This window comes from Fukomys damarensis, unplaced genomic scaffold (genome assembly GCF_012274545.1).
Source record: "Fukomys damarensis isolate Sample0158 unplaced genomic scaffold, DMR_v1.0_HiC HiC_scaffold_31, whole genome shotgun sequence".
NCBI lineage: Eukaryota > Metazoa > Chordata > Mammalia > Rodentia > Bathyergidae > Fukomys > Fukomys damarensis.
In genome coordinates this window covers 25,944,943-25,968,642 of record NW_022900943.1, presented here as the reverse complement: position 1 = coordinate 25,968,642, position 23,700 = coordinate 25,944,943, and the positions used below count along the sequence as shown (strand labels likewise).

Sequence of the window (23,700 nt, the reverse complement as noted above, 5' to 3'; positions counted from 1 at the left end):
TAACAAAGTGAAGAAATCACCCATGGAAAGTAAGAAGCTATTTGCAAGCCACATATCTGATAAGGAGATAATAAGCAAAAATATATAAGAAACTCAAGCAACTCGATAGCAAAAAAAAAAAAAAAAAAAAAAAAAAAAAAAAAAAAAAAAAAAAAAAAAAAAAAAAAAATGGCCAAATTAAAAAGTGGACAAAGCACTAAAATAACTGCTCTCAAAAGATATAAAGTGAACAGAAATAGAAATAGAAACCTGAAGAACTGTCCAACCTCAATACTCACCAGGGGAATGCAAATTAAACCCACAGTAAGATATCACCTCATGCGTATCATATCAGAATGACCAGTATCCAAGTGTTGGTGAGCATATGAACAAAAAGGAACTCTTGCATACTGCTGGTGAAGACGTAAATTAGTAGAGTCATTATTGAAAATGGTAAGAAAGCTTCTCAAAATATTAAGACTACTATATGATTTAGGTACCCCAAGGATTTGAAATCAGTGTACCAAGATAGCCGCACTATCTCGTTCACTACAGCTGATGAGCAGAGAACAGAAATCTGGTATATGCACACAAGGGAATACTCTTCAGCCTCAAAAAAATGAAAATTCAGTCACTTGCAACAACATAGATAACAACCCTGGAAGACATTACATTAAATAAGATAGGCACAAAAAGACAACTAATCTATGGTCTCCCTTATACGAAAACTCGAAACTAATTGAACCCAGAAGCAGAGGCTAGAATGATGGTTACTAAAGGCGGGGGATGGGAATAATAGGGAGATTCTGAGCAAAAGGTATAAAGTTTTAGTTAGGAGGATTAAGGTATTTGAGATCTGCAGCATAGACTGGTGACTAGAGTAACAATGCATTATATATTTCAAAATTACTAAAAGTAAATCTCAAGTATTCTCACTATAAAAAATAATAAGTGAGGTAATTAATATGCTCATTAGCTTGATTTAATCATCCTACATTTTGGGTGTGTTCACTATAATATCACTTTGCAGCCCATAAATATATGCAATTATAATTTGTTGACTTATTTAAATTCATGAAAGCAGTCTTCATTATAAAATGGATCAAAGAAGCAGATAGAAGCAGATTTTCAACCGCAAGATGACAGTATACTGGACAGAATGTTATTACGTTACCTCTGTTTTAAGAGTAGATCATGACAATAATAGTAGAAAATGAGTGGGAATGATTGAAAGGGCTTTAATTTAATTAGGCATTGTTTCTGTCATTGCACTACAGGAACAGAATTTCATGGAATGTATATGTGCTTCCCAGGAATTACAATACATCGTAGGTCTCACTCTTACTTAACCTCTTCTTCACCAAGTGGCCTCAAAGAAAAATAAAAGAAAAACAAGAAAACAAAATTCCCATGAAGTATTATCTTCCCGTGTGATCGTTTATGACAGCTTGAGCACGAAATTGAGCCTAAACTGCGAACAGCTATATTTTCATAAATGAAGGCTCCACCCTGACTGCCAGTGCTAAAACAGTACAAACAAAGCGAACCACGCATATAACACCAAGGAGCTTTTCCAGTGTACTTTGTTTAGTCTCTCTTTTCAGCATTGTGGAAACAATGCTTCTGTTCTGGTCGAGAGGGTTCTTTTATTACAGAACAATGCATTTTTTTTTCACAGAGGCTTATGTATAAACAGCAAGCCACAGTCTCTTCGAGGTATACATCCAACACTTCAGATGTAGCATTAGAAATACCCAAGTAAGGCAGAATCACACAGTGTACTATACACGAAAGTCCTGATTGTGATAATAGGCTCTGAGCACACGATGCCTTCAGTTCATGATCACTGTACACAGGGATACTGGTGTTGATTCTGTGACCCAACATATAATTCAATGTGTCTTGCTACATATTAATTATTAGGAATATTGGTATTACTAGCAAATTATAGTAGCTGATATTAAACTAAAAGTTACTACATGCGGGGCTATACATACTAAGCACTTTACAAGCATTACTTCATACCTTATTTATTCTCAAAGAAGACAACTATACTCTAATTATTGTTATCACACCCTTTTTAATTATTATTATCACATTCTTTTTACTGATAAAGAAAGTGGGATTTGTATAGTTAAGGTTAATATGCTGGTGCTCCAAAAGCTGCGCTCATTATACTGCTCACAATTTCTCTCGTATTTATAGAATAGGAAACAGCATAGAATATGAACACAGATTCAGGTTCACCTAAGACCAAAAAGATAATTAACCACCCTACCTTTCTGTCAGGGTTCTTATCTGATCATCATGTCTAGATCATGTCTCCCTTGGTCAGAGACTACATACATGCAATTGCACACTGGTAAGGTGATACAACTGGTTTCTAACCAAGATAGCCACTAGGAACATATTGCCTTGACAGAATCATCACAGATGCTTATTCACCAGGTAGAGTTCATTCATCTACTACCTAGCACTATTCAGAATTCAACACTTAAATTTAGGTACCACAAAGGAGGAAAGGAAGGCTGGTGGATAGGAATAGATGAATAGCATTAAAGCAAAGAAGTCATTTCTGTTCCCCACATTGTGACAATGGAAATAATCAAACTCTTCACAATCATAAAAAAACTGGTAAGTTCGACATAAAACATAACACATGCCTTCTTAGGAACACATGGGGGAGGAGGGAGAGAGAGAGAGAGAGAGAGAGAGAGGGAGAGAATGAAAATGAGCTCCCATAAGAACCAGAATAATGCTACAAGTCACACATGTGTAAGTACTGAATAGTTTCTCTGGTGTGAAAAACTATGATTTTACATAAGATCCTAATGGTGTAACTGACAATGTGAAATAGGAAGAAAGGGGCTAAAGGTGTAGGGAAAGTGGGAAGGGTAGGGGAAAGGAAATAAGGGAAAAGAAAAAAATATGAGAAATGGAAAAATGGAAACAAAGTGTTTGTAAATGGGGAGAGGAGGAGGGGGTGAAGGGAAGGCAGGGACAAGGGGAAAAATGAGAACCAAGGCCTGTCATGTAGAGGTACAAGATCCCAATGATGAAGGTAACTGTACTGTATACCTAAAATGTACCAATAAACTCAATGAGATAAAAAAAAAAAAAAAGAAAGAAAGAAACAGAATAATGCTGATCATCCCTGACTAAATCTGAGGCTACATTGCAATGGGAGGTGAAATCAGATACCAGTTCAGTAACGAGAGAGTCTGAATTTTAGAAGCTATATCAAAATAGAATGTAAAATCTTGGTCATCAATTAGGTAGCTGTAATTAACACCCTACCTGTAGCCAGAGGCTCAGGACTTACAAGCAAGATCTACCAACCAACCCAAAGAGAAAACAATGAAATTTGTCTAAAACTGAATCCTAAGGGGGAGAGATACTCTTCCCTGAGAATTCATAATCATTTGTGAGAGTCTCTGATATGAATTTGTATACCATTCAAATTTGTACTTTTTAATCCAAAGTTGTTCTAAACCCAATATTTAGTACCCTTAAAGAAAAACCCAAATGAAATTTTAAAAAATTATATATTAAAATAAAAAGCAAAAGTCAGTATAAAAAATACTTCATGAACTAAATTCAAGAGAGAAAATAGCCCTTCATAGGTATGGAGAGAGCTATGGCAATGTTCTTGTTTTTCCAACTTTCACGTATCTGGGAATAGAATATATGGATGTCAATTGCTAAATCATCGCTGCCAAAGGAGAAAAGAATTTTCAGGGTAGAAAAGAAGTAAACAGGGCCTTAGACAACAGTTTGAACTAACAGAATGGATTAGAACCTAGAAGACAATTCATTTATACATGCTGCTCAAACTCCACCTTGCATTATGCTGAGAAAGGAGTATAGAGACAGTGAAAATCTAAGAAATGTTTCAAGGACCCATTCCTTCCGCAGGACCTTCATGAAGCTAATCCAAGGTTAATACAAAAATATCTGAGGCTTCCCTTCAACTCAAATATTTATTAGTTCAAAAATATATCAAGAATGGAAGCACAAAGAAAAAAAAAAAAGAAAAGAAATAACCTGGGCTGGGGATTGAACTCAGTGGTTCCGCTGCCTGCCTCACAAGCACAAGGACCCGAGTTTGATCCCCGGTACCAAAAAAAAAAAAAAAAAAAAAAAAAAAAAAAAAAAAGAATGAGTTGAACTAATCAAAAGTCAACATACTCAAACTGCAACCACTATAACTAAATTCAGCTCTAGAAGGACTTTGTAAGATCAACTCTCATTCTAACTTCAAGTAAAAATAAAGACCTTGCCTTTTTCTCAAATCTCTCCCTCCATTGTTCGTTCACACACAAAGTCTAGATAAATTACAAAATTATGAAGTTTACAAAGAATCGATAAAATATAATCTGTAATTTAAAACAGTGAATCACAATCGACAGAAGCACATTCATAGAAGAGCATATTATTGAAGTTAGAATTCCAGGGCTTTAAAACAACTGTTATAAATATGTCAAAGAATTTGTAAAAACAGAGAGAGAGAGAGAGAGAGAGATGATATTATGGAGCAAAACATGGGTGTTTTGAAAAAAAAAATTCTCCAAAGGAACCAAATAGAACTCTAGAATTGAAAAACACAATATGTGAATAAAAGTAAAATTTTAGTTTAGTATTTTTGGATGAGCTCAACAGCAGATTCAACATTACAAACAAGAAAGAATTAGTGAAATGGATTAAAATAGAATACTCAATAATATTTAATTCAAAATGATAGCATGAAAGAAACAATAGCAGATGAAAGAAAGCAAATAGCAAATAGCAAAACGGTAGTCTTAAGCAACCACATTAACCGGTACATTAAGGAGCTCTGCTGTGCGAGCGGCTGGCGGTGCGGCCTCAGCCTGGGTGACTGGCGGCGCCCGCATGGCTGGGGTCTGCAGAGGATTCAAGGTGACCAACGAAGAACCTCTTCCCAAAAAGCTTCGACTGAATGAAACAGACTTCGAAGTTATGGCGCGAGTTGAGTTAATTCTGAAAATTATGAAGCATGCGTTCAAGCTTTGGAGGGCAAGTACACGGATCTTAACTCAAATGATGTAACCGGTTTACGGGAATCTGAAGAAAAACTAAAGCAACAACAGCAAGAGCCTGCATGCAGGGAAAACATTCTTGTGATGCGACTAGCATCCAAGGAACAAGAGATGCAAGAGTGTACTACTCAAATCCAGTACCTCAAGCAAGTCCAGCAGCCAAGTGTTGCCCAACTGAGATCAACCATGGCAGACCCAGGGATCAACTTGTTTTTCCTAAAAATGAAAGGTGAACTGGAACAGACTAAAGACAAACTGGAACAAGCCCAAAATGAACTGAGTGCCTGGAACTTTACGCCTGCTAGGTAAACAAATCATACTCCCCAGTCAAGACTTCCCTGCCAGTCCCACTACGAGAAAGCTGTGGTGGGACAGCCAAAGTACTCGTTTCCACACCAAGACTCAGACTTTTTGAGAAAAAAAAAAAAAAAGCCACATTCTTATCCTGTCCCACTTGTAATGGTTAATGTAAAACTTACCAGATGAACCTTGTGTTTCAGCTTTTTTCTCTTCCCCTTCCCCTTGCTTCAGCAGGCCAGATGCCATCAGACTATTCTGAAGAAGAGGCCACTGTCAAAAAATTGCCCCTCTAGAACATGTAGACACTTGAGAAATGTTTCTTTTTGAAGAAAATAGAGGGAGAAACAGAAGTCTTTAGTCTGTGTCACATTGTGTCTTGAGACAGTTTGGAGGATTGAAAACCTAGAGATTTCAAATCATGAACTGAACATGTAAAATTCCAGTTAAATGTAAAAACAGAATATGCACCACTCTTAACCCTGAGTACAGTGACTTAGAGACACTGTATATCAGTTTTGCCAATAAGACTGTAGACTTCGTGATGATTGTTGAACTTCTCGGTCAAAACTCAAACGAGGTGAACTTTGCCTTTAAAGGGTTTATTTGCTAAGAACCAAACTGAATAGTTACGAAAGAAATAATAGATGTTGGTAAAGTAGTACATATATTTAACTATCTAGCCTATGGCTCTATATTACTTAATAGAGACTAAATCGATACGGTTTTAATCAATGATTTGTTCTTTGGATGGTTTCAAAAACTGCAGATAATCTTAACTAAGAACTAACAGGAATGGTATCAGATTTCAGACTTAAACTGTTTGAAGCGTTATAAACATTCATTTCACAACTAGATTGTAGAAGGATATTGGTGGTGACTGAGACACACTGAATATTTTTTTCAGTAGCAAAATTTATGAAACTCTCATCTCATTCAACAGGCACATGCTAAAAGAGCATTGTCTTTGGTGTTAATGGGAGAATGTGTTCCTTCATTGTTTTGGGGCCTTTTGCGTTAACACTTCTGATATTAAATTAAATGTGCCTTGAAAGAGTTTTTTTTTAAAGTTACATTAAAAATAAATGGAATAAATAAGATCCTAATGGTATAATTGACAATGTATAATATGAAGAAAAGGGCTAAAAAAGTAGGAGAAGTGGGAAGGGTAGGGGAAAGGAAATAAGGAAAAAGAAAAAATATGAGAAAAGGAAAAAATGGAAAGTAAGCTTTGTAAATAGGGAAGGGAGGAGGAGGTGAAAGGAGGGCAGGGACAAGGGGAAAAATGAGAACCAAGACTTGTCATGTAAAGGTGCAAGATCCCAATGATTAATGTAACTGTACTGCATACCTAAATTGTACCAATGAACTCAATGAGGAAAAATAAAACAAATAAATAAAATTAAAATAAATGGAATAAAATAACTACACATTGACAGCAAAACTTATCAGACTGGATAGAAGGTAGCAAGAAATAACCATTGGTGTATAACAGCTGTTATAGTGATGGAACTACATGAAGAATCAAAAACAAACAGACTTATGATCATTTGATTTCTGACAAAGATACCAAAACAATTCAATGATAAAAGATGAAATGTTTTAGCAAAGATGCCAGAATATATATCTATACTTGAGAAAAGCAATGAACTTTTAGCCCTTACCTTAGACTATGCAAAAATAAATATGATCAGATGCAAAGCCTGAACCTAAGTGCTAACTCTACAAACACAGTAGAAGAAATAAAGAATATCTTCATTACTTAAAGTTAAGGAAATATTTCTTAGTATACAAAACACAAAACTCTATATAAAAAGAAATGATATGCTATAGTTTATAGAATTTCATGAAGACACTATTAAAAAGAATTGAAAAGCCACAGAGAGAGAGAGATAGATAGATAGATGAGAGAGAGAGAGAAATCACTTCCTTTAGGTAATAGTAGACAATAGGGATGGTGAACTCAAATCTTTATTTTATCAATAAATTAATAAGTTCTATAAAATATTTTTAAATATTATTAGAGACATAAGACAAAAACTATTAAAAAGCAAGGTAGTGTGATGAGACATATTTGTAAAATTCTACACATTAAAATATTTTCCTATAATTAAAATAATATACTAAGTAGCAGTTTAGATATAGTTGAATGGGGAATTAGTTAACAGGAAGGAAACAGAAAGGATTTAATAATTCAACATAGAAAGATATGAAAAGATGAAAGGAAAGATTAAGAGACTATAGAAATAGCACAAAAATATTGAACATTTTCAAAGGATACATAATTATAGTTAGGTAGGAGTAATAACAGTTGAGAGCACTACTGTGCAGCCTGGTGACTACAGTTCACATGGAGATAGTAGTCTTCCTTTATCCATGGTGGAAATATCGTAAGACTCCCAGAGATATCCCAGGGATACTGCAGATCCCCATGTGACTGTTTTTCCTTAAACATACATATGTATAATAATGTTTAATTTATAGGTTAGCTAGACTAAAAAATTAACAACAGTAGCAAATAATAAAATAACAATTGCAAAATATTCTGTAATCAAAATTACTTAAAACTTCTACACTATTTCTGAAATTTTTCATTTAATGCTGTTGGCCCTGAATGGATAACTGAAGTTGAACAGTAGAACTGTACATTGTAATCTCAAATATGCTAAGAGAGGGGATATTAACTGTTCTCATCGTAGAAATGATAATTACGACAGGTAATGTATCTATTAAATAGCAAGGTCTAACCATTTCACAGTGTACATATACCTCAAATCATTATATGGTATATAATATATAATTTTACACATAAATTTAAAATATTTTTAAACTAAAAGTGTAAATAAGGTTCAAATTGTATAATTGATAATGTGAAATAGGAAGAAAAGGGCTAAAGGAGTAGGGGAAGTGGGAAAGGTAGGTGAAAGGAAAGAAGGGAAAAGAAAAAATAAAGAGAAAAGGAATAAATAGAAATAAAGTCTTTGTAAACAGGGAAGGGAGGAGGGATGAAGGGAAGGCAGGGCAATGGGGAAAAAATGAGAACCAAGACCTGTCATGTAAAGGTACAACATCCCAGTGATGAATGTAACTGTACTGTATACCTAAAATGTGCCAATAAACTTAATGAAAAATATTTTTTAAAAAAAGCAATTGTAAAACTGGAATTTTGGTAGTGATTGCAATAAAAATAAATTACTTCAGTGAAGAGGACTGTCAAATTCATTATTATGTACTGTCAAAGATGAACGCAACAATTGACAATTTTCCATCAAAAATGGGCTCTATTATATGCAATGTCATCAAATAAAGTTTTATGTGGAAGTAACCAAATGATTTTAAAACTAAAAAGACAGTTCTATGTTTTGCATATATTTCACAATATTCACTATGAAAAAAGTACTATTTTTCCACCTCAGGTAGAGAGGTGTATTCTATGTAGAAGGTTAAAATAATCTAAATAATATATCAAATTCATGCAGATACTGCATGCCAAAGCCTGGGAGTGAGTTCAGTTCCAGCTGACCACACATTCCAATCTTTTTTGTAAACAGTAAACAGCTTTTCCCCTACCAAAAAATATTCAATCAGGGGAATTGTTCCCATTGTGACTGACTGATTCTGTGCAGAGAGATTAACAAATCGGTCCCAAAGTGCCATGCTTTAGGATTATGTCAGCAAAACAAAACTTGAACTACAAGTACAGTCAAGGCTGATTTCGTAAATAGCCATATACATTAAATACAAGTCTGACTCCCCACTGCCTCACAGTAGTTAAAGACAGGAGAAGCTGGGCCGCAGATGTCGTTGATGGAAGTTTTGGCCTAGCATGCATAAGCCCCTGTTTTTGATCCTCAGCACTGAAAAACAAATGCCATTAAGGCCACAATGGTTAATCTTCTGTGCTGGTTTGACTGGGCCTCTTTAATACCCAGACATTTGATCAAACATCATTCTGAATATGTCTATAGGGGTGTTTTGGATGAGATTAATACTTGGATTGGTAGACTGAGTACATCAGATTGCCCTTCCTCATTGAAGGGTTCCCATCTAATTATTTAAAAGCACAAAAGGAACAAAGGCCGAACCTTCCCAAGCGGGGGAGCATTTCTTCCTCTTGGCTGTCTTGAGCAGGGGCATCAGTTCTTCCTGCCTTTGGATTTAAATCAAACCATCATTTTTTCCTGTGTCTTAAACCTTCCAACATTCAGACCAAAACAATACCATTAACTCTCCTGACTCTTGATCCTTTGGACTCCAGATAGGATCATGCAGCCAGTGATCCTAGACTTCCAGCATGTTGACTGCAGATCTTGGGACAGGTCAGTCTCCACAATTATACAAACAAATTTTTATTATCCATCTCTAAATACACACACACACACACACACACACACACACACACACACACCCTATTGGTTCTGTTTCTATGAATAACCCTGACTAATACATGCTCTATTGCTTTCAGGGTTAAAACTTAAAACTGATATTTAAATACAGCTAGATATATCAATAGAGAGAAAAATTAAAGGCAAAGAAGTAGATTTAATAAGTTGATATATGAGTAAAGCTTATATTCACAAAGCAACTCTCAAAAAGTAGGAAACTACTTAATGTCACCAATTCACACACACACACACACACACACACACACACACAAACACACACAATCTTGCTTTAAAATAATGCTACGGAGGTCAAGGAGATACAAGTCTGAGGCCCAACAGCATATTTTCAGTTCTGTTGAAGCTTATTAAAAAATTGTTCCCTACAGTCCTCTTTAGAAAGGAGCACATGCATTTGAGAGTGGGCTAAACTTAGGGGTTAGATCAGGAGAGACTTTCCCATCCGTATTTAACATAAAGTGATAAAGAGACAAGCTTTCCAAGAAAAGAGGACTGGTGAACATCCAATTCACTAGCCTCCCAGCAGCACTGGCTCCTGCCCAGCTCAGGATGGAAAGTGTGCAAATGGGTAGACAGGATTGAACCTCCGCCCCGCAGGAGGAGAGGGCCCAGGCTGACCACCACCAAAACAGCTAGAAGATAAACTGATAAGCGCTCAAAGTGTGAAAGATCTCATAAAATTACAATCTGGAGCATATCCTGTAGCATTTGGGATGCTTCACAGAACAAATGGATGACATTTAATCTGTGTCTATATTAGAAAGTCTTAACTTAAAAATATATATATATTTAACTTTTACCATAACTGCCTCTAAGCAGGGCATACACACAAGAAAGGTTTGGAGGTTTTGTTACTGTTGTTTTTGCTTGAAATACCGTTTTGTTTATTGTGATTTGGCGAAAACAAATGGCAACCTGACAATTAACACCTATCTGTTTCTGAATGTGGCTTTAATGAGAAATCTTGCCCAGACTGGAAAATAATACATTGATAGAATGGAGAGCCATGTAAAATAACAGCTTAAAAGAACTGGATCTGCATCCTCATTTTGCTGTGTCCTATATAAGCATTACTAATAATTCCGTTATGTGTCACTGACAGGGAAACATCATGAGAAAAGCATCATTAAGAAACTTTCATCATTGCACAAACATCATAAGGTGAAGGTACACAAACTAACACCACGATGGTGTCACTAGAAGATGCAGTCTTATGCAACCACCATTGTGACTGCTGTAGATGGCATTGACATTACGAGGTACATGGCTATACCTTATTATGAGCTTATTATGGACAGCAGTTAACTATGTAGTCAACACAAATCATTGCACTAAATTCCTATGGCAACTCTGTGAGCTATATATTTATTTTCATTTTTTAAATGAGGAAATCAAAGTTTGAAAAGGTTGAGTGCATTTTCCAAGGTCACTTAGCCTTCAGAAATTAGATTTCTTATCCATTAGATTTCTTATCCATAAAGTTGGAGAATGGACAAATACCCTCAAAAGAAACACCTTCCAGCTTTAACACCCATAATTTCCTTTAAGACAGAATTAGAAAAGAAAGATTATATCCCCAATAATATCTCCCATTATTATGTCCAGCAAAATTTGCACATTACAATCACCAATAAATATTTGTTGAAAACTGCTTAGCTCTATTTAAAAAAAAAAAAAGTCACCCTTTAAGTTTCACAGTTAAATCGAATGATCACACTTTAGGCTTTAAATATGCCTGCACTACAAAATTTAAAAAAAAAAAAAAAAAACTTTACTGTAAACCAAGTAAAGCCCAAGATGTCATAATGACTGCCTACCATCTGTACTCATTCCAGGTCACAGTGGTGTCCTCAGAGGGGGCTGCCGTGGAGAAAAGAGTAGTGCAACGTTAACATCTGTATCTACATTTTTTAGCATTTAGCTTTGTGTATTCAGCATATAGAATGAATGCTCTTCTAAATATTTTTTTTCTCAGTCAGTCCAAGGACCTTCATTAGGAAAGCTTTAGCTGCGATCTGTTTGTCCTCACTGTCACTCATTACTCTACCTAAGTCCACTAGGACCCAACTAACTCCAGAAACTGGATTTTATTTGAAAACAAGGGGCACTGAACAAGCCCTAAATGTGACACACAATCCTTAAGGAATAGAAAAGAAGCAAGAGAGCCACTGAAAACCAAAAGTAATGTCAACATTCTGAAAAGGAGTGATAAAAGTGCAAATCTGAAGTTGTCTGGAAAACCAAAAGGTAGAGTTATAAAGCCGAGAGGGAAAACAGAATGTGTTTTCAAGAGCTCAAAGCCCACATGATAGAAGGGTAAAAAGCCAAAAACTTCAAAAAGTAATGAGAAATGATAGCTACATAAAAAAATAAGCTAGAACAAATATGTGAGCAGAAAAGCTATAATTTCAGCTGGTGCTAAAGTACAGTGGGATCGTGATTTACAATGTATCAACAAAGAAGAAAACTGGAAACTGCCATGCGAAGTAAGAATTGGACCTATTATATATTTTAGGAGAAAATAAAGAAAACAAAAATTTTACTGGATTTGTACTCTTGAATATATTTGGGACATATATTTGCTTCTTCAGATGTTGTAAAAAATCTCTTGTGAGTATATGATTGTAACATTTTAATCATCTGTACAACATCCATAATCCTTCTGGTCTACCTTGTCTTTGCCCAAATAGTGATACATAAATAAGTAAGCAACTCCTATATCATTCATTTTATCAATAGGGTGAAGACTAGCATTAGTTATCTTAGCACTGGGGGAAAAGTGAAGCTTCATATTTCTGTTCTCAAGTAATTCACAGCCTAATGAAGGAGACAGAGGATCAAACAGTTACTTTTCTACACAATGTAAAATGTGCTGCAATCGTGAGAAGTTCCGTCCCAAGAGCACTGAAGGTTTACGCTGCTCAAGTTAGAGGTGATCTGCTCCTTACGCAAGTTCAAGCTTGAAGTAGGCTCCCTTTGGGCAGCTACATCTATGTGAGGCTTTGAAGGGAGTCCAATTTTAGAAGGGAGAGGGTGATTTATGTCATGTCTTGGACCTCTTTAGGAAAGCAAAGGATACTCTTCAGGAGCAAAGGCATTGAGACAATTAATAGTGAAACTACTGTGCCTCTAACAACAATCACCTTTGCATGCTTCCATTACATGCTGAGCATTGTTCTAAGCACTTTCCATGGATTATCTTGCTAGAACTCTAGGAGGTAGGGACCCTCTGTGGGGGAAAATATTAGTTCTGTCTCGTTTGTTTGTTTGTTTGTTTGTTTGTTTGTTTGAGACAGGGTCTCATTATATAGTTGAGACTGAAATCTCGTTTGTTTGTTTGTTTGTTTGTTTGTTTGTTTGTTTGTTTGAGACAGGGTCTCATTATATAGTTGAGACTGACCTGGAACTCACTATGTAACCCAGGCTGGTCTTGAACTCTCAGCGATCCTCCTGCATCAGCCTCCCAAGTGCTAGGATTACAGGCAGTGCCACCATACCAGGGTCTCTAGCTCTTTTTTTAAATGAGGCAAAAGGCAGGCACAGGAAGTTGAATTTCACCAGGTAAATAGTGCAATCAGGATCCCTCCTCCTGAAGTCAGCAGAGCCTAGGTGCTGGATCGCTATTCCATACTGCCTCCCCGACCTTTGTTGGAAACAGAGCTTTTCTGCAGGTTATAGTGGAGCATTAAGGTTTCTCACCATTTAACATTACTCCATCAAGTGTTGGGGCTCTGAGAGCCCGTCCTTGGAAACTTGGGAGTCCCTGTGACCACGCTGATAAATAAAATGTGGTAGGAGTGGCACATGGTAGTTTCCAGTACTTCAGAGATAGGCAATTTCCATTTCCTCTCCTGGAACACATGCTACTTAAATTTCTAAAACCTACGAAAGCAAATACATGTTATAAAAAACATATACTCAATATTAGCGAGCCCTAAGATGTCACCAAAGTCTGTCATATTGAAGAGGCCAGGTGGAAAAGCACAAGGCTTCTTCTATGAGACTACAGAAGGAGGGCAGAGACTGTTGAATCCAACTTTCCAGCATGCCTCTCCAAGGCAAAGGGATGGCTGCTCAGAAGCTTAGTACTGTCCAAAATTCCAATCCTCAAGTCGTATGTTTTTTTTAAAGTTATTTTAAACCACTGAAGTTTATACTAATTTATTATTCAGCAATAAATAACTGGATGAGATATATCGACTTGGAAGTAGGTACAAGGTGGGGGATAAGGAGAATATAGAACCCCAAAGAAGGTTAGGAAGAATAAGGGGAGTGGGTAAAATCTTTCTCCTAGTAGGTAGGAGGAGGATCCTTCCTGCCTGTTGTAAGGGAGGGACCTAGAGCAAGAGTAAGTAAAGGAGAGACCATCAGAGTATACACCACTTTGTCTGTTCTTTCTAATGGTTATTTTGATCTAAGATTTTATTTTCAGCATGAGAGTCCTTCTTGTTATCCTTAAGCCTTAAGTAAACTTCACGGAACCTTGCAGACAGATTAGGATGAAAGAACAACAACAGGATAGACAAGGGATAAATAAATTGTCACTCACCACATTCTGTGTAGCATCATGTAAACGCCCCGGTACCTAAGACACAATGCCTGTGTTCAAATCCCAGTTCTAAACAGGTTGCTTTATTCCTTTGGATAGATTATTTAAATCTTTCATGACTTGGTTGCCCACCTGTAAAATTAGTTTGTGCTACCTTCCTTGTGTGTTTTAGCTCAGTCATCAAGGAAAAGAGGGGGCCTCAGAAACCATCTTCCTGTTCCCACTGCACACTCTGAACCTTAATGCCAACAACTGCCTCAGATCCAACTTGGTTGGAGGAGGATCAGCGAAGGGTCTAGAATCCTAGGGAAGGACTGAAACACAAGCAGACGACACGCATTTTAGGCAGGTAGGGTGGCAGGACAAAACACCTAAGGACGAGAGACAGCGGTGTATCACTGGAAAATTACAAGAAAATCAAAATGCCATTGTGCCTGCCATAGAGCAGAGGGCATAGGTATGGAAGAATAAGAACCATAGAAGGAAACGGAAGCCAGTCCAGATAAAGTGATGCTTCTTAAGCCAAGTGAGTTTGAGTTTCATTATGACAGAAAGAGGGGGCAACTACAAAGTCTACAATTGCAAACACCTCATACTTATCACACATTAACATTGACTCTTCATAAGAAATCTGTGATGTGGTAGCAAGTGTATTGTTAATCCAGCACTAGAACGGAGAGCTAGAGGTCTAGCCTATTTATGAGCACTCGAAATTTATTGCAACTTCTCAGGCCCAAGGAATCTGAGGCAGAAAACCAAGTATCGGTCATAGGAACTCAAAAACTATCCATGCGAAGAAAACATTGCTTCATAATTTTTTTCTCTCCCCACCCTAGAATTTTATTTAAAAATATACTCCATCTTAGTGAGCCCAAAGATGTCGCCAAGAAGTCTATCGAATTGAAGAGGCCAGATGAAAAAAAGATCAAGGCGTTTGTGAGACTACAGGAGGAGCGAGGAGGCTGTTGAGCCCAGCTATGCCACATGACCCTCCAAATGCCTTTTGGTGCTTCCAGACCAGCAGCAACATAGGAGAAAAGAATATTTTTTCAGTGACTTCCTTTTCTCTGAAGCAATGAACAAAAATATTATGATTTTACTATTCATTAATGGTTAAGAATTCGGCAAATGAACAGAAATAGAACTTCAGACCATTCCGAACTCTTTCTCTATATCCACTTAGTATTTACTTGCACCAAACAAAACAAAAATGAAAAAAAATAGCCATATTTTTCTAGTATTAGAGTGGAAAATGAGTATTTTGCAATTACTATAAAATTTCCTCTGATTAATAGATTCTATGACCTTCACAGTCATGCCAGTCCTCGCAGACCCTCTATTCGCTCTCACCAAATACTCTTGCTACGACCATTATGAATGCATTTAAGTCTTTCGATACTTCCTAAAATGTTCTCATATAGGACCTTCACCCCGATACCACTGTAAATGCTTTATTTCAGGGCTTTGGCTTAAGTAGTATAAACCTCTCTTTAATTTCCATGTGTTCGATTTATTTGCCACTCAAGTAGTTTTTCCAAACTATAAGCCTCATGATAAAACTTTCCACCACAAAATTGTTCTAAGACAATTCTGATTCTTCAACATGAGCAGTAAATTCCTTCATATGGTTCCATATTATTATCTATAATTCAGCTGTAATTCCAGCCCCAGGCTCCAGGCTTTGATGAAAGCTTTGACATCTGAAATGAGAAGTCATCATCATGCAAGTATAAACAAATGCTTAGCTTGGAGTCTTTTGGGTTCTTGGCCATAAGGAAAAAGAAAGACCTTCTAGGAAGCCTTCCACATCTTCAGTCCAGCATTTGATGGCATCACACAGAGCCACAGAAAATGGATTTCGTGATCACCTAGTAGAAAGTAAATCTCCAATTCTTTATATCCTCCTTTCTGCTCTTGGAAAACAATTGCAGGGTTTAAGCTAGATGGTCACTAGCAGGCTCAGATGAATCTGAACCAAGCTAGGTCATAGCACCCCTCTGTCCAGGGTAAACAAATATGTGAATCCAAACCAGCCCAGAGTATTGCTCTTGCCTCAAGTAGGCCTTCAAATGCAGGCACATTGTCTAAGATAATTCTGATCATAGTAACTGATTTGACTTTCATAAATGTGGGAAGACATTCTATCTATTCCCCTGACTGTGCAAAATGAAATTGTAACCTGGAACAGCTAGCAGCTACTTTTCCTCTACCATAAAGTCAGACTAGGGAAAAATCCAATACATACGTGGAGCATAGTGAGGCAGAAAGCTCAGAAATCCACAGGAAAATGGAGCTGTATTCCCGGTGACATTGTGGACATTAAATTATTTGGGTTATTACATGAACCAAGAAACTTTCTGTATTGCCTGCTCTTAAGCCTACCACCTAAACATCCTCATCCTTCATGCTCTGTTTTCCATCTCCTGTGCAAGGTTCTTAAGGTAATTTACATGTTCCCCTGCCCCTCTAATCTCTCTATAACTTTTTTGTTTTCTATTTTATCTCATGTGTTTCAGTCTTTTCCATTCAATAAGGCTCTAAATCAAGCATTCAAAACTCTAAGAATTACTGGAAAAGAGTTTAAAATGAACACAAAGTATATCCATCTCTCTTAATACATTTCACATTGCTATAATATCACAGAATGGATAGTTTTAATACATAGAAATTTATTTCCCAACCCTTCTAAGGGCTGAGAAGTCTAACACCAAAGTCCCAGCAACTGAGCGATGCCTTCTTGTTGTGTCAGGATGTGGTGGAAATCGTCACATAAAGGAAACAAAGTCTTTGTAAATAAGGAAGGGTGGAGGTGGTGAAGGGAGGGCAGGGATAAGGGGAAAAAATAAGAACCAAAATAATCATGCACAGGTACAAGATCCCAATGATGAATGTAACTGTACTATACACCTAGAAAGTGCCAACAGACCATGAGAAAAAAAAAAAGAAAGACAAAGAGTGGGCTAGAGAAAGAGCAACAAAGAACAAACCCACTTCTGCTCCCACACTGAAAGCACGAATCCATTCACCAGGCCCGAGTCTCCTGACCCAAGCGCCTCTCCAAGGTCCTCCTCCCAACACTTTAGTAATGGTGGTGAAGCGCCAGCATGAGTGTTCTGGGGCACACACCTTAGAACCACGGCCACATATCAGACACAAAAGATCCAAGAGTTAACTGTCTGCTTGCCCTGCTTCCCGACCGCAGTAGGAAGAAACATTCACAAAGTGTACCAGCCTCAAGAGACTTCATTCACTACAGAACTTAAAATAGTGCTTTAATATACATTTCTAGAAGCAAATCAATATTTTTAAAAGGAATGTTCAAATTTTTCATCTATTGTGTTTAATATTTGAGACCGTTTCACTGCCAGCATTTTTAAATATATTCTTTGAGAATTCATTCAAGCTAAATAGCATCATCTTTTAATTTTTTTTTAATTCAGTGCAGGACTTCAAATTATTCAAAAAGATGTCTATGAAATTCTTCCTGTGTACTCTTGCTGTGATATTTTCCTTATGATCAATGCAGCAGGTGGGTAGCTGAGACTAGTGTCTATCTTACCTGGCTATCAATGAATGGTTTTGGTCCTAGGAATCCTGTTCATCCTCATTGCTAGGGGCTAAGATGGCATGAGAAGATACTACCACATTTTCCCAATAAATATTGTATAAAAACACAAAGTTCAATGTCAGAAAGGTAAATGCTCTAGAAGCTATTTTCCAAAAAGAGCTAATTCTCTCCCTCCCCTGGGTACAGTACAATTCTCCTAATAGTCGTCTCTGGGTGTCCATGGAGGACCAGTTCCAGCACCCACCACAAGTATTAAAACCCACAGATGTTACAGTCTCTTATATAAAAGGGTGTGATATGCATATTATCTTATAGCCTACAGACATTCTCCTGCATACTTTAAATCATCTCTGGATTACTTAGAATAACTAATACAATGTAAATGCTATGAAATAGTTGGTATACTGTATTGTTAAGGAATAATGACAAGGAAAAATGTCTGTGTGTGTTCAGACAGATGCTTCTGAAGCTTTTGATCAGCAGCTGATTCAATCCACAGGTGAAGAGAATAGACTGCACCTGCTCCCTTATAGTTTGAAAAAGTGGACTGACTAAAGAGACACAATTTTCAGAGCACTCTGGAGCTTTCCTTTACCTCTTCGCATTTTTTTTTCCAGCACTAAGCATGGAACCCTAGGCCTCACACCCTTAGGCAAGTCTTCTGCCATTGAGCTACAATCCGTAGCCTGTGTTCTGTTTGTTCATTGCATTTGTTTGTTTGTTTTCTACTCTGATGTAACTGGCTGTTCTATCAGACTGGATCCCTGTCTCCTCGCCATCTATGAAAAAAAGGAGCCATGAGCAAGAAATAAATCTTTGTTGCTTTAATCCACAGAGAGTACATGGCTTTTTGTCTCAGGAAGACTTAATCTATCCTGACTCATTCAAGTACAGTATAACCTACCCAAGTAAATGAAGGTACGCAAAAAACATTCTAATAGATTTATATAAAAGAAAAAATTTTGGATGCTGTAGTATTATTCTAAGCATAGATTATATATCATTTAAAATTCTTGGAATTAAAAAACTTCAACTACAAATAGCATGAAAATAGCTTCTCATTTCACCTCCTACTAAAACCTCAACTGACAATCTAAACTCAGAAGCCAAAGCAAAGTTAAAATAGCTTCAACCCTTTCTACATTTTATTCTCTAACCCCAGTAATTGAGGTTTGTCTGCTGACTGCTATTCCCTAGATCCTGTCACTAATGATTACAACCAGGTCCTCTCCCCCTTTGCTTGTTTCCTTCTTAGCATGAGTCAACAAACTTACTTTTAAACTCGGTAAGGGGCACTAGTCTTTCTTTTGTTCTTGGCACAGGGAGGAATATTTTTAGAAAAGCATCTCACCATTTTCAGAGGGGGGTCATTACCAGCCACAGAATGAGAGGGGCGTGTGTCCCAGAGGACACAGATGCCCAGTTCGTGAATTTGAACCCTCACCATTTGTATTGGCTCTGGTTGTAAAAGCGATTCAGGATGACACGTTCCCCTCTCTGGCTACCCTGGCCTTTCTTTCTGGGGAGGAAAAACAGGGTTTGGAGATTTAGAGTTAAAAATAAAAACACATTAATGTGGAGCATCATAAATCTTGACTTCAACAAATGGGTACACCACCACAAATTTCCCGGAGATCAACTAATCCTTGTGACACAAATGTAGTACAGTGCCCCTCTGCTGGGGATAGTGAGCGCATTAAGTCTTGTCAGCTTCTTCAGCTCAGGAAATGCAGCCTGTGCAACTGATACCAGGGCCCTGGACACCACCCGTGCCATGAAAAAGAGGATATGTGAATGTTCTCGACAGATTTGTGTATTCGACTTCTAAGACTTGTCCTTCTCCTCTCCGTCCTTATATGAGGAGCACAGCGCGCTTGAACCAAACTCTCCTTCCGCAAAGTCCCTTAACATTTTCTCAAGAGCAGTCCTACATAATTCCCAAATTGAGCCTGCCTTCTTTCACATTGTGGCAAAGTGCAATTACAGTTTAAAAGGAATATTTATGTACATTAGTTAACGACATCATTGCAACTTACTGCTCACACATCAACACTTAATTAGTGTGAGCATAAATGACATAATTGCTACAAGGCATGCATTTACTAGTAATGTGAGGTGATTTCATGCTCTGTGCACATTTTAAATATCTACTTTATAGTTTGTCAGGCTGAATTTTTAAATCAATAAAGGATATTTACATGGATCAGAAAACAGTCTTCTTCCCTATTGTAGGCAAGGATTCTGTATGGCTTTTTAATGTCATATAGGATTTTTTTAAGCCAAAAAGGTTAAAACAAATCATTGCAGACCCTGCCCATAGGGGTAAAACAATCCCCTAATGTATGCAGTATTATCCTCATTAACTACACGTGTTGTCCCTTTTCCTTTACAACATGCATTTGGATGTCTCCCTACGTAATACACATTCTTCGCGGGGACTATTGCTCTGAAATATAGTGGTCCTGTAAAGCACCCTCTAAAATCACAAATACTTTAAAGAGATTATAAAAGCGGTCTTTCTAAAAATGCACATTTGTCCAATGCAGCTCCCCGAAGAGAATTCTGCATGTTTTTCTTATGTTTCATGGTCCACTCCAAACTCTACGAGGGACACAAGGCCTTGTCACTCTGGCTCTTGTCCACTTTCCAGTCCCTTGAAGCAGTCCCTCGAGTCACGCCCGGGCTCTGGGCTCCTCTTGCTATGCTACTGTTACCCTGTGCTCAGCGCTTGCTGGGGTCTTGCCTTCCTGCTGAGATCCATTTGGCCAAACGGTCCCACTGCACGCTCCTCTCGCCTGGCACCCATGACATGGTGTGTGTGTCACACCTCTGTCTCCTCCACTGGACACCAGGCAAGACTCAAGTGATGAATTGACTTTCACTCGGCGGATCTCCATGTAACTACGGTAACAGTGCTTTACCACAGAGACAGAATGGTATAGTGAATGGAAATACAGGCTCTGCAACAGACAGACCTCACGTCAAGGTGGCTTCAGCCAAAGCACTTTCCTATCCCTTGAGTTCTGGTACACAGGAGAAAGAGGGAAAAGTGGCCTAAACATCAGCGTCATGCCTGAGCTCTGGGCACGGATTTTTTCGCCCTGGCTCTCTCTTGCATATGCGAGCCCCTTCTCCCTGAATTTCATCAAGCACACCCTCAGTTCTGCTTCTCAGCATCCCAGCCCCTGGTAGCAACCTCGCCTCCTACTTCTCTGACCACTGTGTTACCAGGGACTGTCCTCAGCAGCCATGTGATTCAAAATTATTTTTCCCTACTCACAAAGGCAATCAACACTTCACCTCAAGATAAAAGTGGCCTAGATTTAAGCTCCAGCTCGGTCACTGTGTAAATTATTGAGTGACCATTTAATGGCCAGCTTTATGCCCGGCGATGTATTAGGTGCTCAGGATACAGTAGTGAGTAAAAACTGCCCTCTACTGCAAAAATGCTCCCAGCTGGGTCAGAGGCACTCTCCGATGTGTCTGAGGTTATTTGCTTAAAGGAGACACAAAAACCTCCTACATATACGCCTGGATTGCTGATAAAAAGGAAAGATATAAGGAAATATTAAAGATAAACTGCTATGAAAATCAGGATTATGTATTCATATCCTTTCTCCATTTCCCTTCCAATTCAAAGTCCATATTAACCTGGCATTTATGTCACCCAGCTAAATGCACTTTCCTCCCAGTCTCTGAGCCACATTCCCCATAAGTTCAGATCTTCCTGCTTGACAGGCTAATGTGCTGTTGCCATCCCCCTCGATATTAGTCTAATTCTGATTTGAGGCTGTGGAAGTGACAAGTGAAGCTGTTTCAGAGGTGCCTGGGGTCATAAAACGTTTTGAAGATTATTTTGCTGTCGGAGTCACATCAGGGTAGATCTGCATGAGAATTCTGTGGCTCTGAGCCGTATATGAAATGCCTGGAGAGAGTTGGCGTGATAAACGGGGCCATCATCAGTCATGTCACTGAGTACCAGAGAGGCCCCCATTTGGAGCCCACTAAGTCAGGGCCGCTGGGGATTCACTCAGCAAGTCCATGGATGCTTGGCAACCAAGGGTACCCAGAAACATCCCCGAATAGGGAACCAGAAGTCACTTTCCATGAAAAAAGTTGTTTTAAGTGTCCAAAAGGGATGTCTTTTTTCAACAGGAAAAAATCCCAGAAGTACTGAGGAGAATTTTCCATCCTGAACTTTCTAAAAGACTGAGAAACATTGCAAAACTCAGAATTGAAATTCTGTAGCCATTTATCCCTTTCCATGGGTCTGTGCACTGATTTTTAGCTGCCCTCTTTCAATAATGATTATTTTTGAATCTATCAATAAATGATAACAGTAAGTGTCCTATAATAGGTCCAAAGATGGGAAGACAATGATAAAAAGTAATAGTTTCTTTTAAAGGTAGCTTTGACCTTGGAGTTTTCAGAGGGAGCCTAGAGGTACCTGAGAGGCTTCTTCCACATTGCTGTGGATGGCAGAGAGAAGCGAAGAAGAAGCCAGCAGTGGTAGGGCCTGGAGTGAGTACAAGAAGCACCGGACCCTTGAAGTGAACCGCTTTACTTTCACCTAGGTATAGTGAAGACGGTGGTAGATCTATCTACACCTTCAGGAGGCGGGTTCTGTGCTCAGAGTTATCCAAATGACTGGAAGGGACAAAGGTAATGCCTAAATATTTTCCTCTAAACCTCAAAACCTAGACATTACAGTATTAGAATAATATGTAACCATTTCTGTGGCCATCATATCACATCGTGCCTTATGCATAAAATATCCAATGATGCTTCTGCATGAACGAAAACAGGACAAAATTACTATGAAAGAATGAAGAGGAAAGATATAGAGAGGAGGGAATGGCAGAAGGAAAAGGAAAAAGGCAAATTAGATAAGTAATAATTAACATATAAAATTGATGAATAAAAATCAGAATATGGTAGATTTCCCAGATTAAGCCACTTAGCTGATAAAAGCAACCAAGCACACGTCGTGCTCTGTCAAGGGAACCAGAAATCTCCACAACATTTTCTGTGTCCTGTATTTTGTCTATTTCCCTCCCATTATAGGCCCTATTTTGCCATGGGAAAAAAACTATAAAAATAGTGCCTTTCAGATAAAAATCTCTCTTGCACAGAACTAATTTATCTTAATTTCCTGGTTCCTTCAGCCTTCTGTCTATAGATTCATAACTCTAGACTACAGTGGCTGATATTATTCTGCCTAATGCCATCACCTAATAGTATGCACAAAGAATGTTCACACAGCAGAGTCACCCTTGTGTAAGACTCAGAAAGATTCAAAGTGGTGTATCAGACTCATCAGCTTCAGGCAGAGAATAGTATTTTTAATGCACTGTGGCAAAGTGAGCAGCGATGGTGCTTTTGACCTTAATTATTTGTGATAACTATCTGAATAGAACCACATGGTTCTCAGAGCAGAAAAAGATATTTTCGCAAGCCTCCATCAAGTAACAATTATCGATTATACTAATCTCCTGCAATAAATATTTCAGAATAGGGCAAAATCGTGGTGTCAGTAGGAGACATGCTCAAAATGTCCTCCTAATATGAGCTATTACTGCTCCAATTACAAAAAGGGAGCATTTTTATCTCCCGCCTCGGTGTACTAATTACCGGGATGAGTAACTAATCTAAAGTTCGAAAATCCAAAACCTGAAACATATCAAGCACAGAAATGATGACACAGGTAGAAAATCCCACACCATGCAACTTTGTTTCAACAAAATTACTAAAAATATGGAAGTACTTTCAAGCTATGTTTATAAAATATATATAAATATATATATATATATTATATTATAAACATAGCTTGAAAGTACTTCCATATTT

At 37.8% G+C, this 23,700-nt stretch overlaps 1 long non-coding RNA gene and 1 pseudogene across 1 annotated transcript in view; one reads left to right on the top strand and one right to left on the bottom strand.

Moving 5' to 3' along the window:
• LOC117283842 overlaps positions 1–23,700 on the bottom strand; it is an 81,287-nt gene that overhangs the window by 21,551 nt on the left and 36,036 nt on the right. The gene's annotated exons all lie outside the window — the stretch shown is intronic.
• On the top strand, positions 4,830–5,370 carry LOC104874447 (annotated as a pseudogene).